Here is an 18,513-nt window from a genome sequence, read left to right as displayed (position 1 = left end):
TGTTGTTCAGTGCGGCATAATGTTGTTCAGTGCGGGATGGTGTTGTTCATTGCGGCATGGTGTTGTTCAGTGCGGCATGGTGTTGTTCAGTGCGGCATGGTGTTGTTCAGTGCGGGATGGTGTTGTTCAGTGCAGGATGGTGTTGTTCAGTGCGGCATGGTGTTGTTCAGTGCGGCATGGTGTTGTTCATTTCGGCATAATGTTGTTCAGTGCGGCATAATGTTGTTTAGTGCGGCATGGTGTTGTTCAGTGCGGGATGGTGTTGTTCAGTGCGTTATAATGTTGTTCAGTGCGGCATGGTGTTGTTCAGTGCGGCATGGTGTTGTTCAGTGCGGCATGGTGTTGTTCAGTGCGGCATAATGTTGTTCAGTGCGGCATAATGTTGTTCAGTGCGGCATGGTGTTGTTCAGTGCGGGATGGTGTTGTTCAGTGCGGGATGGTGTTGTTCAGTGCGGCATGGTGTTCAATGCGGAATGGTGTTGTTCAGTGCAGGATGGTGTTGTTCAGTGCGGCATGGTGTTGTTCAGTGCGGCATAATGTTGTTCAGTGCGGCATGGTGTTGTTCAGTGCGGCATGGTGTTGTTCAGTGCGGCATGGTGTTGTTCAGTGCGGCATAATGTTGTTCAGTGCGGCATGGTGTTGTTCAGTGCGGCATGGTGTTGTTCAGTGCGGCATAATGTTCAGTGCGGCATAATGTTGTTCAGTGCGGGATGGTGTTGTTCAGTGCAGGATGGTGTTGTTCAGTGCGGCATGGTGTTCAGTGCGGGATGGTGTCTTTCAGTGCGGCATGGTGTCGTTCAGTGCGGCATGGTGTCTTTCAGTGCGGCATGGTGTCGTTCAGTGAGGCATGGTGTTGTTCAGTGCGGCATGGTGTTGTTTAGTGCGGCATGGTGTTGTTCAGTGCGGGATGGTGTTGTTCAGTGTGGCATGGTGTTCAGTGCGGCATGGTGTTGTTCAGTGCGGTATCGTGTTGTTCAGTGCGGTATCGTGTTTCTCAGTGCGGTATCGTGTTGTTCAGTGCAGTATCGTTGTGTTGTTCGTATTGTGTTTAACACTTAGCCTCTAACACTTAGCCTCTAACACTTAGCCTCTAGCATCTAGAAGGTAAATAAATAGGAAGGAAGGACTCACCGGTGACGTCTTCGCCCACGTCCAAGCGTTGTACTTTGTATTTTCATCCTTCTGACAGTGGAAAACATAGCCAACAAACACCGTGGAACCTAAACGAATGAAAGAAAACTATCATTTGGCCACAACCAACATTCACAGATACAACACAATGTGACGTGCGGGGTTGAGGTTAAAGGTTGAGTGAAGGGCCCTCGTTTTAAACTACTTTTTTGAAAAGGATTGGGAACAAGTAAGACGTATTTAATTTATTTAATGGGAAGTAGTAAGAGCTATTGAATTTAATCTATGTATTATATTCTATTGTATTGTATTCTGTTGTATTCTTTTGGATTGTATTCACACTAACCCCACTAAAACTTCAGCCCACAAAAACTCGCCTCTGGCGCCTAGCCTCTGGCACTTAGCCTCTAACACTTAGCCTTTAACACTTAGCCTTTAACACTTAGCCTTTAACACTTAGCCTAGAAGGTGAATAAATAGGGTTAAAGGTTGAGTGAAGGGACCTCGTTTTAAACTACTTTTTTGTAAAGGAGTGGGAACAAGTAAGACGTATTTAATTTATTTAATGGGAAGTAGTAAGACTTATTAAATTTATTTAATCTACTTTTCTTCCCAGGCAAAATTTGATGTGCTGCAATTCCAAATTTCCAAAGTGAATGAAGGAATGAAGTCCTTTAAATTATGATTTTGTATAAATACTAGGCATTAACACAAAATCGACGGCACAAAATGGGCAGACTTTACTTGTTTGAAAAGGACTGGTTACAAGACAGACTTTTTTAATTTATTTAATGGGAAGAAGACTTATTTAGTTTAATTGATCTATTTTTGTTCCCTGGCAAAATTCGATTTGCTGCAATTCCAAATTTCCAAAGTGAATGAAGGAAAGAAGTCGTTTAAATTATGATTTTGTTTAAATACTAGGCATAGACACAAAATCTACGGCACAAAATGGGCAGACTTTACTTGTTTGAAGAGGACTGGTTACAAGACAGACTTTTCTGATTTATTTAATGGGAAGAAGACTTATTTAGTTTATTTAATCTATTTTTGTTCCCTGGCAAAATTGGATTTGCTGAAATTGTATTTTGCCAAATCTTGCCTTGAGACCTGATAGGAAGTATTAAACGCTTAGTTAAATCAATACAAGTTGGTAATAAGAGCGAGTAATGTTGGTTGAACCGATGAATGAAGGTTGAAAGCAATTTAAATTATGACTTTGTATAAATACTAGATATTAACAGAACATCTACTGCGCGAAATGGGCAGAGTTTACTTGTTTGAGAAGGAGTGGCTTATTCAAAACTAAGATTTATTTAATCTGTTTGTTCCCAGGCAAAATTGGATGTGATGCAATTCCAAATTTCACCACATGATGGTGCCCAATTTTGACTTCATAGGACATATTAAACACTTAGCTTGTTATTATGTTCAAGGTAATCAGATTTGTTTATTATTCTAATGGCCTCTTCAAAACTATTCTGGATTACTACTTTGGATCTATTCTACATTACTTGGCAACAACATACTCTGTAACAGATTAGGCAGTATAATCATATCTGTTAACTTGAGAGTGCCCACACTCAATCTACTTATCGTGATGTGTTAAATCAATTACTGTTAGACATTATTTGTCTGATAATCTACCAAATCTTTGAATTGAAGAATTTGTGATTTAATTAATAGCTTGTTGTTATGTTAAGGGTAATCAGACTTGTATATAATTCTAATGGCCTTCTTTTGAAAACTATTCTGAATTACAACTTTGGATCTTATATTACTTTGCAACAATCTACTCCGTGACAGATTAGGCAGTATAATCACATATGTTAACTTCAGTGCCCACACTGTATTTATTTATGGTTATTTGTTAAATCAAGTACTGTTAGACATGAAATAGGAAGTGTTTAACATAAATGTTATGGCTACTCACCATTGTAGCTCGCTCCTGGTCAATGATACGAGCCTCTTCTTGCAGTGGAAAACTTGCAGCCAACAAACACCGTGGAACCTAAAGGAATGAAATTAAACATTAACATTTCGCCTCGACCAATTTTCACACGTACAACGCAACGCGGCTACACTTCTGCTATTACAAACGTAAATCTCCTTAAACACAATGAGTGTTACTTACCGTGTACGCTCTAGACGGTCCAGTTGCAAGCAGAAAATAAAGATATTTCTGTTGATAATCGTCGCTGCTCAGTGGCTCACGGCCATCGCGCCAACAGATTTGAATTTTGGCGGAGGTTCGGGCAATTACGTCATATCCACGGCACATGACTGCGACGTAATACCCGCTTATCTGAAACGGCAGTTAAAAGTAGAGTTACATCAAGTTTTCTTGGAACCTAAACGAATGAAAGAAAACTATCATTTGGCCACAACCAACATTCACAGATACAACACAACGTGCGGGGTTGGGGTTAAAGATTGAGTGAAGGGCCCTCGTTTTAAACTACTGTTTTGAAAAGGAGTGGGAACAAGTAAGACGTATTTAATTTATTTAATGGGAAGTAGTAAGACTTATTAAATTTATTTAATCTACTTTTCTTCCCAGGCAAAATTTGATGTGCTGCAATTCCAAATTTCCAAAGTGAATGAAGGAATGAAGTCCTTTAAATTATGATTTTGTATAAATACTAGGCATTAACACAAAATCGACGGCACAAAATGGGCAGACTTTACTTGTTTGGAAAGGACTGGTTACAAGACAGACTTTTTTAATTTATTTAATGGGAAGAAGACTTATTTAGTTTAATTGATCTATTTTTGTTCCCTGCCAAAATTCGATTTGCTGCAATTCCAAATTTCCAAAGTGAATGAAGGAAAGAAGTCGTTTAAATTATGATTTTGTTTAAATACTAGGCATAGACACAAAATCTACGGCACAAAATGGGCAGACTTTACTTGTTTGAAGAGGACTGGTTACAAGACAGACTTTTCTGATTTATTTAATGGGAAGAGGACTTATTTAGTTTATTTAATCTATTTTTGTTCCCTGGCAAAATTGGATTTGCTGAAATTGTATTTTGCCAAATCTCGATTTGAGACCTGATAGGAAGTATTAAACGCTTAGTTAAATCAATACAAGTTGGTAATAAGAGCGAGTAATGTTGGTTGAACCGATGAATGAAGGTTGAAAGCAATTTAAATTATGACTTTGTATAAATACTAGATATTAACAGAACATCTACTGCGCGAAATGGGCAGAGTTTACTTGTTTGAGAAGGAGTGGCTTATTCAAAACTAAGATTTATTTAATCTGTTTGTTCCCAGGCAAAATTGGATGTGATGCAATTCCAAATTTCACCACATGATGGTGCCCAATTTTGACTTCATAGGACATATTAAACACTTAGCTTGTTATTATGTTCAAGGTAATCAGATTTGTTTATTATTCTAATGGCCTCTTCAAAACTATTCTGGATTACTACTTTGGATCTATTCTACATTACTTGGCAACAACATACTCTGTAACAGATTAGGCAGTATAATCATATCTGTTAACTTGAGAGTGCCCACACTCAATCTACTTATTGTGATGTGTTAAATCAATTACTGTTAGACATTATTTGTCTGATAATCTACCAAATCTTTGAATTGAAGAATTTGTGATTTAATTAATAGCTTGTTGTTATGTTAAGGGTAATCAGACTTGTATATAATTCTAATGGCCTTCTTTTGAAAACTATTCTGAATTACAACTTTGGATCTTATATTACTTTGCAACAATCTACTCCGTGACAGATTAGGCAGTATAATCACATATGTTAACTTCAGTGCCCACACTGTATTTATTTATGGTTATTTGTTAAATCAAGTACTGTTAGACATGAAATAGGAAGTGTTTAACATAAATGTTATGGCTACTCACCATTGTAGCTCGCTCCTGGTCAATGATACGAGCCTCTTCTTGCAGTGGAAAACTTGCAGCCAACAAACACCGTGGAACCTAAAGGAATGAAATTAAACATTAACATTTCGCCTCGACCAATTTTCACACGTACAACGCAACGCGGCTACACTTCTGCTATTACAAACGTAAATCTCCTTAAACACAATGAGTGTTACTTACCGTGTACGCTCTAGACGGTCCAGTTGCAAGCAGAAAATAAAGATATTTCTGTTGATAATCGTCGCTGCTCAGTGGCTCACGGCCATCGCGCCAACAGATTTGAATTTTGGCGGAGGTTCGGGCAATTACGTCATATCCACGGCACATGACTGCGACGTAATACCCGCTTATCTGAAACGGCAGTTAAAAGTAGAGTTACATCAAGTTTTCTTGGAACCTAAACGAATGAAAGAAAACTATCATTTGGCCACAACCAACATTCACAGATACAACACAACGTGCGGGGTTGGGGTTAAAGATTGAGTGAAGGGCCCTCGTTTTAAACTACTGTTTTGAAAAGGAGTGGGAACAAGTAAGACGTATTTAATTTATTTAATGGGAAGTAGTAAGACTTATTAAATTTATTTAATCTACTTTTCTTCCCAGGCAAAATTTGATGTGCTGCAATTCCAAATTTCCAAAGTGAATGAAGGAATGAAGTCCTTTAAATTATGATTTTGTATAAATACTAGGCATTAACACAAAATCGACGGCACAAAATGGGCAGACTTTACTTGTTTGGAAAGGACTGGTTACAAGACAGACTTTTTTAATTTATTTAATGGGAAGAAGACTTATTTAGTTTAATTGATCTATTTTTGTTCCCTGCCAAAATTCGATTTGCTGCAATTCCAAATTTCCAAAGTGAATGAAGGAAAGAAGTCGTTTAAATTATGATTTTGTTTAAATACTAGGCATAGACACAAAATCTACGGCACAAAATGGGCAGACTTTACTTGTTTGAAGAGGACTGGTTACAAGACAGACTTTTCTGATTTATTTAATGGGAAGAGGACTTATTTAGTTTATTTAATCTATTTTTGTTCCCTGGCAAAATTGGATTTGCTGAAATTGTATTTTGCCAAATCTCGATTTGAGACCTGATAGGAAGTATTAAACGCTTAGTTAAATCAATACAAGTTGGTAATAAGAGCGAGTAATGTTGGTTGAACCGATGAATGAAGGTTGAAAGCAATTTAAATTATGACTTTGTATAAATACTAGATATTAACAGAACATCTACTGCGCAAAATGGGCAGAGTTTACTTGTTTGAGAAGGAGTGGCTTATTCAAAACTAAGATTTATGTAATCTGTTTGTTCCCAGGCAAAATTGGATGTGATGCAACTCCAAATTTCACCACATGATGGTGCCCAATTTTGACTTCATAGGACATATTAAACACTTAGCTTGTTATTATGTTCAAGGTAATCAGATTTGTTAATCATTCTAATGGCCTCTTCAAAACTATTCTGGATTACTACTTTGGATCTATTCTACATTACTTGGCAACAACATACTCTGTAACAGATTAGGCAGTATAATCACATATGTTAACTTGAGAGTGCCCACACTCAATCTACTTATCGTGATGTGTTAAATCAATTACTGTTAGACATTATTTGTCTGATAATCTACCAAATCTTTGAATTGAAGAATTTGTGATTTAATTAATAGCTTGTTCAGGGTAATCAGACTTGTATATAATTCTAATGGCCTTCTTTTGAAAACTATTCTGAATTACAACTTTGGATCTTATATTACTTTGCAACAATCTACTCCGTGACAGATTAGGCAGTATAATCACATATGTTAACTTCAGTGCCCACACTGTATTTATTTATGGTTATTTGTTAAATCAAGTACTGTTAGACATGAAATAGGAAGTGTTTAACATAAATGTTATGGCTACTCACCATTGTAGCTCGCTCCTGGTCAATGATACGAGCCTCTTCTTGCAGTGGAAAACTTGCAGCCAACAAACACCGTGGAACCTAAAGGAATGAAATTAAACATTAACATTTCGCCTCGACCAATTTTCACACGTACAACGCAACGCGGCTACACTTCTGCTATTACAAACGTAAATCTCCTTAAACACAATGAGTGTTACTTACCGTGTACGCTCTAGACGGTCCAGTTGCAAGCAGAAAATAAAGATATTTCTGTTGATAATCGTCGCTGCTCAGTGGCTCACGGCCATCGCGCCAACAGATTTGAATTTTGGCGGAGGTTCGGGCAATTACGTCATATCCGCGGCATTTGACTGCGACGTAATACCCGCTTATCTGAAACGGCAGTTAAAAGTAGAGTTACATCAAGTTTTCTTGGAACCTAAACGAATGAAAGAAAACTATCATTTGGCCACAACCAACATTCACAGATACAACACAACGTGCGGGGTTGAGGTTAAAGATTGAGTGAAGGGCCCTCGTTTTAAACTACTGTTTTGAAAAGGAGTGGGAACAAGTAAGACGTATTTAATTTATTTAATGGGAAGTAGTAAGACTTATTAAATTTATTTAATCTACTTTTCTTCCCAGGCAAAATTTGATGTGCTGCAATTCCAAATTTCCAAAGTGAATGAAGGAATGAAGTCCTTTAAATTATGATTTTGTATAAATACTAGGCATTAACACAAAATCGACGGCACAAAATGGGCAGACTTTACTTGTTTGAAAAGGACTGGTTACAAGACAGACTTTTTTAATTTATTTAATGGGAAGAAGACTTATTTAGTTTAATTGATCTATTTTTGTTCCCTGCCAAAATTCGATTTGCTGCAATTCCAAATTTCCAAAGTGAATGAAGGAAAGAAGTCGTTTAAATTATGATTTTGTTTAAATACTAGGCATAGACACAAAATCTACGGCACAAAATGGGCAGACTTTACTTGTTTGAAGAGGACTGGTTACAAGACAGACTTTTCTGATTTATTTAATGGGAAGAGGACTTATTTAGTTTATTTAATCTATTTTTGTTCCCTGGCAAAATTGGATTTGCTGAAATTGTATTTTGCCAAATCTCGATTTGAGACCTGATAGGAAGTATTAAACGCTTAGTTAAATCAATACAAGTTGGTAATAAGAGCGAGTAATGTTGGTTGAACCGATGAATGAAGGTTGAAAGCAATTTAAATTATGACTTTGTATAAATACTAGATATTAACAGAACATCTACTGCGCAAAATGGGCAGAGTTTACTTGTTTGAGAAGGAGTGGCTTATTCAAAACTAAGATTTATGTAATCTGTTTGTTCCCAGGCAAAATTGGATGTGATGCAATTCCAAATTTCACCACATGATGGTGCCCAATTTTGACTTCATAGGACATATTAAACACTTAGCTTGTTATTATGTTCAAGGTAATCAGATTTGTTTATCATTCTAATGGCCTCTTCAAAACTATTCTGGATTACTACTTTGGATCTATTCTACATTACTTGGCAACAACATACTCTGTAACAGATTAGGCAGTATAATCACATATGTTAACTTGAGATTGCCCACACTCAATCTACTTATCGTGATGTGTTAAATCAATTACTGTTAGACATTATTTGTCTGATAATCTACCAAATCTTTGAATTGAAGAATTTGTGATTTAATTAATAGCTTGTTCAGGGTAATCAGACTTGTATATAATTCTAATGGCCTTCTTTTGAAAACTATTCTGAATTACAACTTTGGATCTTATATTACTTTGCAACAATCTACTCGGTGACAGATTAGGCAGTATAATCACATATGTTAACTTCAGTGCCCACACTGTATTTATTTATGGTTATTTGTTAAATCAAGTACTGTTAGACATGAAATAGGAAGTGTTTAACATAAATGTTATGGCTACTCACCATTGTAGCTCGCTCCTGGTCAATGATATGAGCCTCTTCTTGCAGTGGAAAACTTGCAGCCGACAAACACCGTGGAACCTAAAGGAATGAAATTAAACATTAACATTTCGCCCGGACCAACATTCACACGTACAACGCAACGCGGCTACACTTCTGCTATTACAAACGTAAATCTCCTTAAACACAACGAGTGTTACTTACCGTGTACGCTCTAGGCAAAATTGGATGTGATGCAATTCCAAATCTATCTGAAACGGCAGTTAAAAGTAGAGTTACATCAAGTTTTCTTTTTTAATCAACACAATCATTTACAACCGTTGACCAGAAAGAATCGTCGAAATTCGACGTCCCCCACAAACGCCACGCTCACTCGCTTTTCAGGGCAACAAAAGTACTTCTTTTTAAAAACGATGAGTTGTACTTACCGTGTACGCTCTGGACGGTCCAGTTGCAAGCAGAAAATAAAAATATTTCTCTTGTTAGTCGTATGTTACCATCCGCTGTGTCTTTGTCAACATCGCCGCCATTTTCCTACTTCCTGCTGCGAGCCACGCCCACGGATTTAAATTTGGGCGGAAGCTCTTTCCATTGGCGTCGTTTTCGCGTATAGCAAATCCGATTGGTTGGGAAGGGGGCACGGTTATGCAGCCGAGGGGTCCTGTGATCGGTGGGATGTAAAGTAGGCGTCGACGTCACGTCCGCGTCACGTGACCACGACGTGGCAGACGTCAAATAGCAACCGCTGTTTTGTTTAGTAGACTTACAGTTGTTATGCATTGACATAATGGCGCACACACCAAATAGATTTAAATAAATTAAATAATTCTTCTGCCCACTCTCTTTTAAACAAGTTAACTCTCCCCGCGGATTTGAATTCCGGCGAAAGTTACGCCCATCGACGTCACGTATGTCACGTGACCACGACGTGGCAGATGTCATATAGCAACCGCTGTTTTGTTTAGTAGATTTACAGTTGTTATGCATTGGCATAATGGTGTGCACTCAAAATAGATTTAAATAAATTAAATATTTCTTCTGCCTACTCCCTTTTAAACAAGTTAACTCTGCCCACGTCCATTGACGTCTTGTCTGCGTCACGTGACCACGACGTAGCGACGTCATATAGTAACCGCTGTTTTGACCAGTAGACTTAGTTATTATGCGTTGACATAATGGCGCACTGGTTAGCATGGCCACCTCTTAAGCATGATGATGCGGGTTCGACGCCTGATCAATGTTAGCATGGAGTGAGCTGAAGTGCATGGCGCTGAAGATTTGAATCTTTGAAATGCGCTGAGGTCTGACATATCAGGCAGAATGGTTTGCCATCACGTTCAACAAAAAATAGAAACTTTCCCACTCTGATTAAAACGTCCTGTGTTCATCTACGTATTTTCGTTTTGCTGTGCATCTTTTCCCTGCCATTTCGAGAGCCCAATTGACACTCATAGTTTAAAGAAATGTGTTTGCCCATCCTACTTTGTGGAATTTCACCACATGCGCTTTTGACCAAAATACCAAATTGAACTCAAGTGAAGCCAACACGCACAACCCCCCCCCCCCCCCCCCCCCCCCCCCCACACACACACACACACAAATGTTGATATGAACATAAAAGAGCCGCATGCGGTTCGGGAGTTGCGGCTTGGCCAAACCTGTACTATACAACTTTATTTGTATAAAATTTTCACAACAGCTGTCACACAAACAAAGCGGGAAAAACCGAAGACGTGCGTGTTCCGCCCACGCTGGATTTATTTGCACCTTTGAAAAGACACCGTATTGCCGCAGATGTGGCAAAGAGTACTTTTGGGCATCTGAGACGGAAGGATGTCCAAAGCATCACGTCACCTGCTCTGGTAGGCATGGTGGTGGGACGTTGAGGTCAACCGCTTTGGGGTTGGCTGACTCTTTGATCGCAGGATGCCACACACTTGAAGACAGAAGCAGAAAAGCAGAGCTAAATGCAAAATGTACTCACCGGTGACTCCAATTTTTTTCCCCCCTGAAGAAACAGCTGGACGGGTGGCCCCGGCTGGCCAGTGGGACTCTTGTTATTCTGACCCTTTTTAGTGCGCGTTTGGGGCAACAACCGTTTTTTGTGGCGCTCTCTTCTGGTTCAAAAGTGCCCTGCATGTGAATTTGCTTTTCCTGCCTTCTGATTGGATGAGCGCCGGTGTGACGCGGTGCCTCTGTCACCGTGGCGGGGGGTATACGTTGGCATCGGAGCGTCTGCCAACGTCTGAGACCGGCTGGCAGTGTATCGGAGGTGTCGAGTGCGGTGCCGCTGGAGCTCACTCACCAGCTGGTGTTAGGGCCACAGAATGAAGGCCAAGGAGAAGAATAGAAAGAGAAACAGAAACTTCTCCTCCAATTGTTTGATTTGTCTCTTCTGAGCTTCGATGAATTCTTTCAGCTCTTTGTTCCTCTAGGACGGACAAATGGAAAGTGGCATTCAAAAGCCAGTAAGCGTGCAAGTAAGTGCCGGGCTGGCTTTGGGCCCTTACCTGTTGCGCGCTGTGCAGCAGATCCATTCTCTCTTGGAGGATGCAAGCGTCGCGCTCCCTCAACTCGCACATCAGGGCTCGCTTCCATTGGTCCACGGCGCTCCTAAGCTCTTCTCTCTGATCCGCCGTCAGCACGTCATTCACGCCAGCGTGGCTGGCTTTTTCGCCGTCCGTGGCGGGGCAGTCCCGCTGCGGTAGCGCCTCGTACAACATGGCCTCCAGCTCCAGGATCCTCTGGGCCGCAATCCTCGTCCATCAGTGGTCCGGCGGGAGATTTGAGGGCGGCTTACCTTATGAGCCTGGTCCATGGAACACTTCCTGAAGTCCAACTCTTCATCCAGGTAGCCCTTCTGCTTGCAGAACATATCCTAGCACAGCTCAAGGTCAGAATTGTTGGGGCACATTGCCGGAGTTCCCCTTGGCTGATGTCGCGTGTCTGTCTACCTTCTCACTTTCAATGTCCAACATCTTCTGTTGAAGTGCTGACTTGGTCACTTTGATGTATTCTAACCACTGAGGAAAGGCTGCTGTCACATAAGCAGAATGCGAGAGCGTGCGTGGACGTGCGCGTTACCTTCTCGGCTAGGGTGAGAAGGGTCCTGGCGTGAATCACGACCACCTGCTCCTCGTTGGTGAGATTCTGCAAGAGCCCAAAGGCACAGCGTCAACAAGCTTCTTTCAGCGCAAAGCCTTCCAAAAGTCACATTTGAGCCGCCGAGTCTCGTGGAGTGCGAACATAAGGAGTTCGACATACACTTACGGCGTTATAGCCCAGGATGTCCAGCTTCTTCATCAGATCACTGATGACGATGTCCGGGGGAAAGGCGCAAGGAGCAATGTAAGGTGTTCTGGGACCTCGGGTTAAGGTTAGGGTTGCGAGGGACGCCTTACGTACGCTCACGCCCTCGGCCTCGCAGTAGATCTGCAAAGGGCTGAGGCCGTCTGGGAAACGGACTTGCAGAAACTTCAAGACGGGGGAGCGCCACTCCCTCTCCTGAAAGGCAGAGGCATGCATCCGTCCGTCCGTCCGTCCGTCCGTCCGTCCGTCCGTCACATCTCTGGCCTCAACACGCTTGTGCGAGTCTTCCCACCTCCAGCTCCAGGATGCGGAACTCAAGCAGTTCGTTTTGGTCTCGGATATCCTGGATGTGCTCTTTCAGACGCGCTTCTTCCGCCTCCATCCGCCTGACCTGAAAAGACAGTCAGACCTCATCTGCGGGGCTTCCCGACAGGTGTGACGCCAAGCGACTCCGCCCAGCGCCTTTCTTTCCGTCACCTTTTCGGCCAACTGCTGATTGCTCTGACGCAGCAGCTGCTTCTCCTCCACCCACTTGACATTCTAGAAGAGACAAACGCGTGGACAGCTTTGGAATGTTGTGTCATTTTCATCCACAAATTCTTTGGTTGACTGGAAAATGACATTTGCTTTTCTCCGCATTTTCCCAGCCACGTTCGGGGGGGGGGGGGTTGGTCCAGTAATGCCAGACGGATGAGTGACTGAAGAATGTAGCTATTTTGTCTGAGAAAAAGGTGTGCTCATTGATGAGCTTACCTGTCCTTGTTGCTTCAGCGCTGACTCCAGATCTGCTACTCTGCTTTGATAGTGACCCATTTCTACCATCAGCTTTTCTCTGGTCTGAAAGGAGGAGGAGGGAGGCTCCTCCTCCTCCTTTCAGACCAGAGAACACCCGAGGCTGGGTGAGAACGGGGAGGCTGCGACCCGGCCGGGGGTTGCGGGAAGGGGCGCCACCTTGATCTCCTTCTCGGCGTCGTAGTCCCCTTTCGCTGGTCTGGGCTAGCAGAGCGTAGGCTCGTTGCAGCGCTTGATATTCTTGCGTCAGCTGGCGGTAGCGAAGCTCCGCCTCTTCATGCACACACCAATGCAACACAGCACTAGTACCAGAATCAGTCAGACCGGCGACAAAGCACCCGCGACGCAAAGACGAGTCCGATTCCAGGCTGAAGAGGAATGTTTGGTGCCAATACGCTGGCAGAAATGGCGGGCTACCTCTTCGGGTTCCGTGTCGGGGGTTCTGTCGGTGTGAAAAGACAAGGACGATCCGTCCGAGTCCACCAACACGTCTTCGTCGTAGCCGTAAAATGTTTCGATGACCTGCGGGCGCGGAAGCAAACATCTCTCTGAACAAACTGAAGCGACACCTCACGATGAATCGACGAGAGGAACGATAGCGAGAAAAAGGCCATTTCATCTTGCGCAACACCAAGCAGCCGCAAACAAACAGACTCACCTTGCAGGACCTCACGCTTTGTTCCTCCTCAGAGATTCTCGACGTCGGTATCGTAGCAGCAAATCTCTCTCCTGTCGACACAAATAATCCGCCTTTGAGATTCTTTGGATGCAAAGGGAACGAACGGTTCCGGCGCAGAAACAAACGCGACTCACAATGACATTTCTGACATGAGCTCCTGTCTCCAGAGCCTGAAAAACACGTCACCGGCGATGATTGGAGGGACGCTCGTCTTTTCCAAAAGTGACAACTACAGGGTGTGTCAGGGTTTTCCAGATTATCTTTATCGTATCATTGTGTTGCTTTGACTTTGACTGCGACCTGTAATAAATAATATTATTTATCCCTTATTTATCCCTATCGCTTATCCCTTCCTACACAAAGTCGTAAAACACCCCTTGCTATGTTTTGACTAGAGGTCAAGGGCTTCCTCTATTCAATCCACTCTTACACCCACCCTGTTTCTCTTAATTAAAATGCTCGTGCAGGAGCCGAGAGTCAGACTTCATTCGTACAACGGATGGACTCTCCACCTGCAGGTGTCCAAAAGAACTTACTTGTCTCCCGTGTGGTTCTTGCAAAATAAGTTGGAGCGAGCGCAACTCTAACAGGGTGCATTTTGCCACTAGCTGCCTACGGACAATGACGTCGCGCTCGCGGCTCATGGTTGACGGGCTGAGCAGCCGGGCAAGTCCGTCGTTTTCAGCGCACAGCGAGTGGCAAAGGCGCTGACAAAACGGGAGCTTTGAGCTGCTGAAAACGGCAAAACAAGTCTAAAGCGTGTTCAAACGCGTGCGCACAATGCTCCTGCTTGAAAGGTCGGAATTTAAGGGGCCAATTTTTTGGATGGCGGCCGCCGGCCAAGCTTTGGACGGAAAAGGTTTCCTGGCGACAGCGAGCGAGCGCGGCGCTGCCGTACGTGCACCGAGTCGCCTGCCTGAAGACCTTGGACAAGTCGTCGATGATGTGCCGCTGCTCCACAACTTGAAGGAACTCCATTTCACCGTCCTGCTGGCCGCAACCGCGGTCCAGGTCATTGAGCGAACTAGGCCTTCTCTGTGGAACACAAATGCAGTGGACTCTGTTGGCACGCCGCCGTTGTCCGCGTCGACTTACCAAGCTTGCCATCTCCTCGTTCTCCTGGGTGACAAAGCGCACTTTGTTTTCAAGGCGACACAGCACCAGCGAGAGTTCTTCATTCTTCCTGCTCAGGCGTTTGTTTTTGTACAGGAGTGGCAGAAACTGGCTTTCTGTTTCTCTCAGTCGCTTTAGCTGCAAGCATGAAGTGCGGGATGTGAAAGACGCACAACACGCGGGCCAGAACGTATCCATTCCTTTTGCATCGGTTTGAACGGAATCGTGGCTTTGGCTCCCAATAAAAGACATCTACCAGGCAACCGACTCGCCGCGCCGCTCAACTAATAAGCAAGCGCAATGGGTGCCTCGCTGGATGGCGCGCATCAAACGTAGCGCAAACCTTCAAGCGTGCCGTCAATAAATTACCAGTTCATTGCGCTCTTCAGAAAGCAGGGCGTTTCGATCCTCCAGTTTCCTGATGACTGCGCTGAGCTCAGCGATTTTCAGATGAAACCGTCGCGTGTCCCGATCCTCCTGAGACTGAAAACGCCCCGCAACACACACACACAAGCACTCGTTCAAAGTTCAAAACTGTTTTTGTGCTACCTTCCTCCAGCAACGAACTAAGTCATGCGTACTGCAAGTGTGTGATGAGGTGGCTTACGCAATGAAGAGGATTGCTAGTAGCGGCGTTGACCCCACTTCCAGGGTAGTTTAGGCCCGCCCTTTGGGAATCCCTCAGGGCAGCGATCTGCTGCTCGGCAGCCTGAGTCTGCAGCTGAAGGCGGTGGACGTGGCCGGCCCCAGGGCTTCATCCAAAACACTAACCGCTCTGTCTTTCAGCTTGATCTCATCCGTCTGGATGTACAAACGGGGAGCGCTCAGGCAGGCGGGCAAACTCATTTGCCAGAATTGTGACAAAAACAAAGAGAGCAACCGGCCAATTTTGTTCTTGAATCGACTAGAACACCTTTGCTGTGACAAAAGCGAAGCGAGCAACCGGACATTTTCTTCTTGTGAAATAGAATAGAATAGAATGCCTTAGGTGTCATTGCACTGCAGGTATACAACGAAATTGGGAACATAGTCACGCACCGCGCATCTGATCAGTCCTACCAGTCGGCGGATCTCCCTCTCGCAGTCTCTCTTGGTTCGGCTCAGCTCCTCCCGATGCTGGTGATGAGCCGATCGGAGCTCGGCCGCTCGGGACTGCCAGGCCTGCTGGGCCGCTGCCAGGGCTTCTTCCGCGCTCCTGGTGGAGGCGACACCGCTCGGTCTCCCGACACCGCCGCGTCTCCTCCACCTCCGCCAGCAAAGCGCCCCCCCTCCTCACCTGAGCAGACATTGCGCCACACCGGGCCGTTGAGACCGCAACGGAGCGCCGCGACGCTTACTGGGGACAAGCTACACAATACGGTAGCGGCCGCATCGAAGCCCGACGTGGCGTGCGGATAGTCAGACACGGATAGAGCGGATCACCTTGTCCATGGAGCCGTCCCTCAGGCTGAGGACCAAGGCATTCAGTCGCTGGATCTCTCCATCTTTGATTTTGATCACTCTCATCAGCTCCATTTCATGCTGCCGCAGTAATGTCTCCCTGGTAATGGCTAACTCTTTCTGCTTCTCCTCATGGAGTTTGCTTTTGAGTTCCGTCATGGCGGCGGTGGCACGGTGGTGCTCCGCCCGCAGGTCCTGACTTCTCTCTCTCTCCAGACAGCTGACCTGACATGACTTAGACTTAGACAAACTTTATTGTCATCTTGTCTGCACATGGTGCATACAAAACGAAATTCCGTTGTATACGTCTTACAACAAAGTAGTGATATTGCAGTTGAATAGAAGTAACATATCCTATGAAAATATATATATATACATATATACTATATATATATATATATATATATATATATATATATTAAAAATAAGTATAAAGTGCAGCAGTGATAATTATGCAATAGTGCAAGTAGGCAAAACAGTATTCAAGAGTGTGCAGAGGAATGCTAAACCATGTATTAAACTTCTATTTAAAGGGTTTATACAAGTTCAGTAAAGTTGGTAGTGCGAGATAGTGCAAGATAGAGGTCCGTAGTGTCATAAAGTACAGTTCTGTGAATGTGTGATGCAGAGTTCAGTTTAGAGCTCAACAGTTCTAGTGTTCAACAGTCTGATGACAGCAGGGAAAAAGCTGTTGCAGAACCTGGTGGACCTGCAGCGGATGCTGCAAACCTCTTCCCAGAGGGCAGCAGGGAGAACAGTCCATGGTGGGGGTGTGATGGGTCATTGATGATGTTACGGGCACGGGACATGCAGCGCTGAGATGAAATGTCCTGAATGGAGGGAAGAGGAGCCCCTATGATCCTCTCTGCTGTCCTCACCACTCTCCTCACGTTCTTCCAATCGGAGGCGGTGCAGCCTCCACACCACACAGAGAGACAGCTTGTCAGAATGCTCTCTATGGTGCTCCTGTAGAACGTCCTCATGATGGGTGGGGGCAGGTGGGCTCTCCTCATCCTCCGCAGGAAGTACAAGCGCTTCTGTGCCCTCTTGACCAGTGCCGTAGTGTTCATAGTCCAGGTGAGGTCTTCTGTGATGTGGACCCCCAGGAATTTGGTGGTGCTGACCACCTCCACAGCTGAGCTGTTGATGATCAGTGGAGCGTGGTGAGGCTGTTTTTTCCTGAAGTCGACGATGATCTCCTTCATCTTCTCCTCATTCAGGATCAGGCTGTTTTCTCTGCACCAGCCCACCAGCTGCTCCACCTCCTCTCTGTAGTCCAGGTCGTTGTTGTCTCTGATGAGCCCCACCACCGTTGTGTCGTCTGCTGACTTCACGATGTGATTGGTGGTGAACCTGAGGACGCAGTCGTGTGTCATCAGGGTGCACAGCAGGGGGCTCAGGACGCAGCCCTGAAGGGAGCCTGTGCTGAGGGTGATGACATCAGAGGTGTTCTGTCCGACCCGGACTGACTGAGGTCTGTTGGTGAGGAAGTCTAGCAGCCAGTTGCGAAGGGGGGTGTTGAAGCCCAGGTGTTCCAATTTTCCTACCAGATGCTGTGGGATGATGGTGTTAAACGCTGAGCTGAAGTCCAGGAACAGCCTCCGCACATGGGTGTTCTTCTCCTCCAGGTGAGCCAGGCTCAGGTGAAGAACGGAGGAGATGGCGTCCTGAGTGGAGCGGTTTTGCCGGTCGGCAAACTGGAACGGGTCAAATAATAGGGGGAGTCTGGAAACGATGTGACCTTTAAGCAGCCTTTCGAAGCACTTCATCATAACCGGAGTCAGTGCAACAGGCCGGTAATCATTAAATGAGGTGATTTGAGGTTTCTTCGGCACCGGAATGATGGAGGCAGTCTTAAAGCACGCCGGCACTGTGGCTTGGCCCAGCGAGGTGTTAAAAATGTCTGTGATGACCCCAGCCAGATGACTTGCACATTCCCTGAACACACGCCCAGGAATGTTGTCGGGGCCAGGGGCCTTACAGGGGTTGACTCTCCTCAGGGTCTTCAACACATCGGCGGAGTCAAGGCAGAGTACCTCCTCTTCCTGATGGGGGACAGTTTTAACTGCTGGAGTGCCGTTTAGTGCCTCGAACCTCCCAAAGAAGTTATTTAGACCATTTAGAAAGTCAGCATCAACTACACCCACCGGGGGGGGGGGAGGGTGAGTTGTAGTCTGTAATCGCCCGTATGCCTTGCCACATACTCCTGATGTTTTTGACGTCGTGGAAACGATCCTGAAATTTTCGACTGCGGTCTCGCTTCGCTATCCTGATGGCACGGTTCAAGTTGGCTCTCGCTGTCC

The 18,513-nt window shown here is 44.4% G+C and overlaps 1 protein-coding gene and 1 long non-coding RNA gene across 2 annotated transcripts in view; one reads left to right on the top strand and one right to left on the bottom strand.

Moving 5' to 3' along the window:
• LOC148385801 (janus kinase and microtubule-interacting protein 3-like) overlaps positions 1-18,513 on the top strand; it is a 141,666-nt gene that overhangs the window by 79,908 nt on the left and 43,245 nt on the right. The gene's annotated exons all lie outside the window — the stretch shown is intronic.
• Positions 12,512-13,994, bottom strand: LOC148385805 (uncharacterized). Its single transcript, XR_015863212.1, has 7 exons — positions 13,792-13,994; positions 13,637-13,707; positions 13,396-13,500; positions 13,138-13,251; positions 12,940-13,056; positions 12,664-12,726; positions 12,512-12,577 (listed from the first exon to the last, which is right to left on the bottom strand). It is a non-coding gene; the product is annotated as an uncharacterized LOC148385805 (long non-coding RNA).

This window comes from Syngnathus floridae, chromosome 15 (assembly GCF_059516105.1).
Source record: "Syngnathus floridae isolate MCC-2025c chromosome 15, RoL_Sflo_1.0, whole genome shotgun sequence".
NCBI classification, from domain to species: domain Eukaryota; kingdom Metazoa; phylum Chordata; class Actinopteri; order Syngnathiformes; family Syngnathidae; genus Syngnathus; species Syngnathus floridae.
This window is presented reverse-complemented; position numbering and strand designations above follow the sequence as displayed.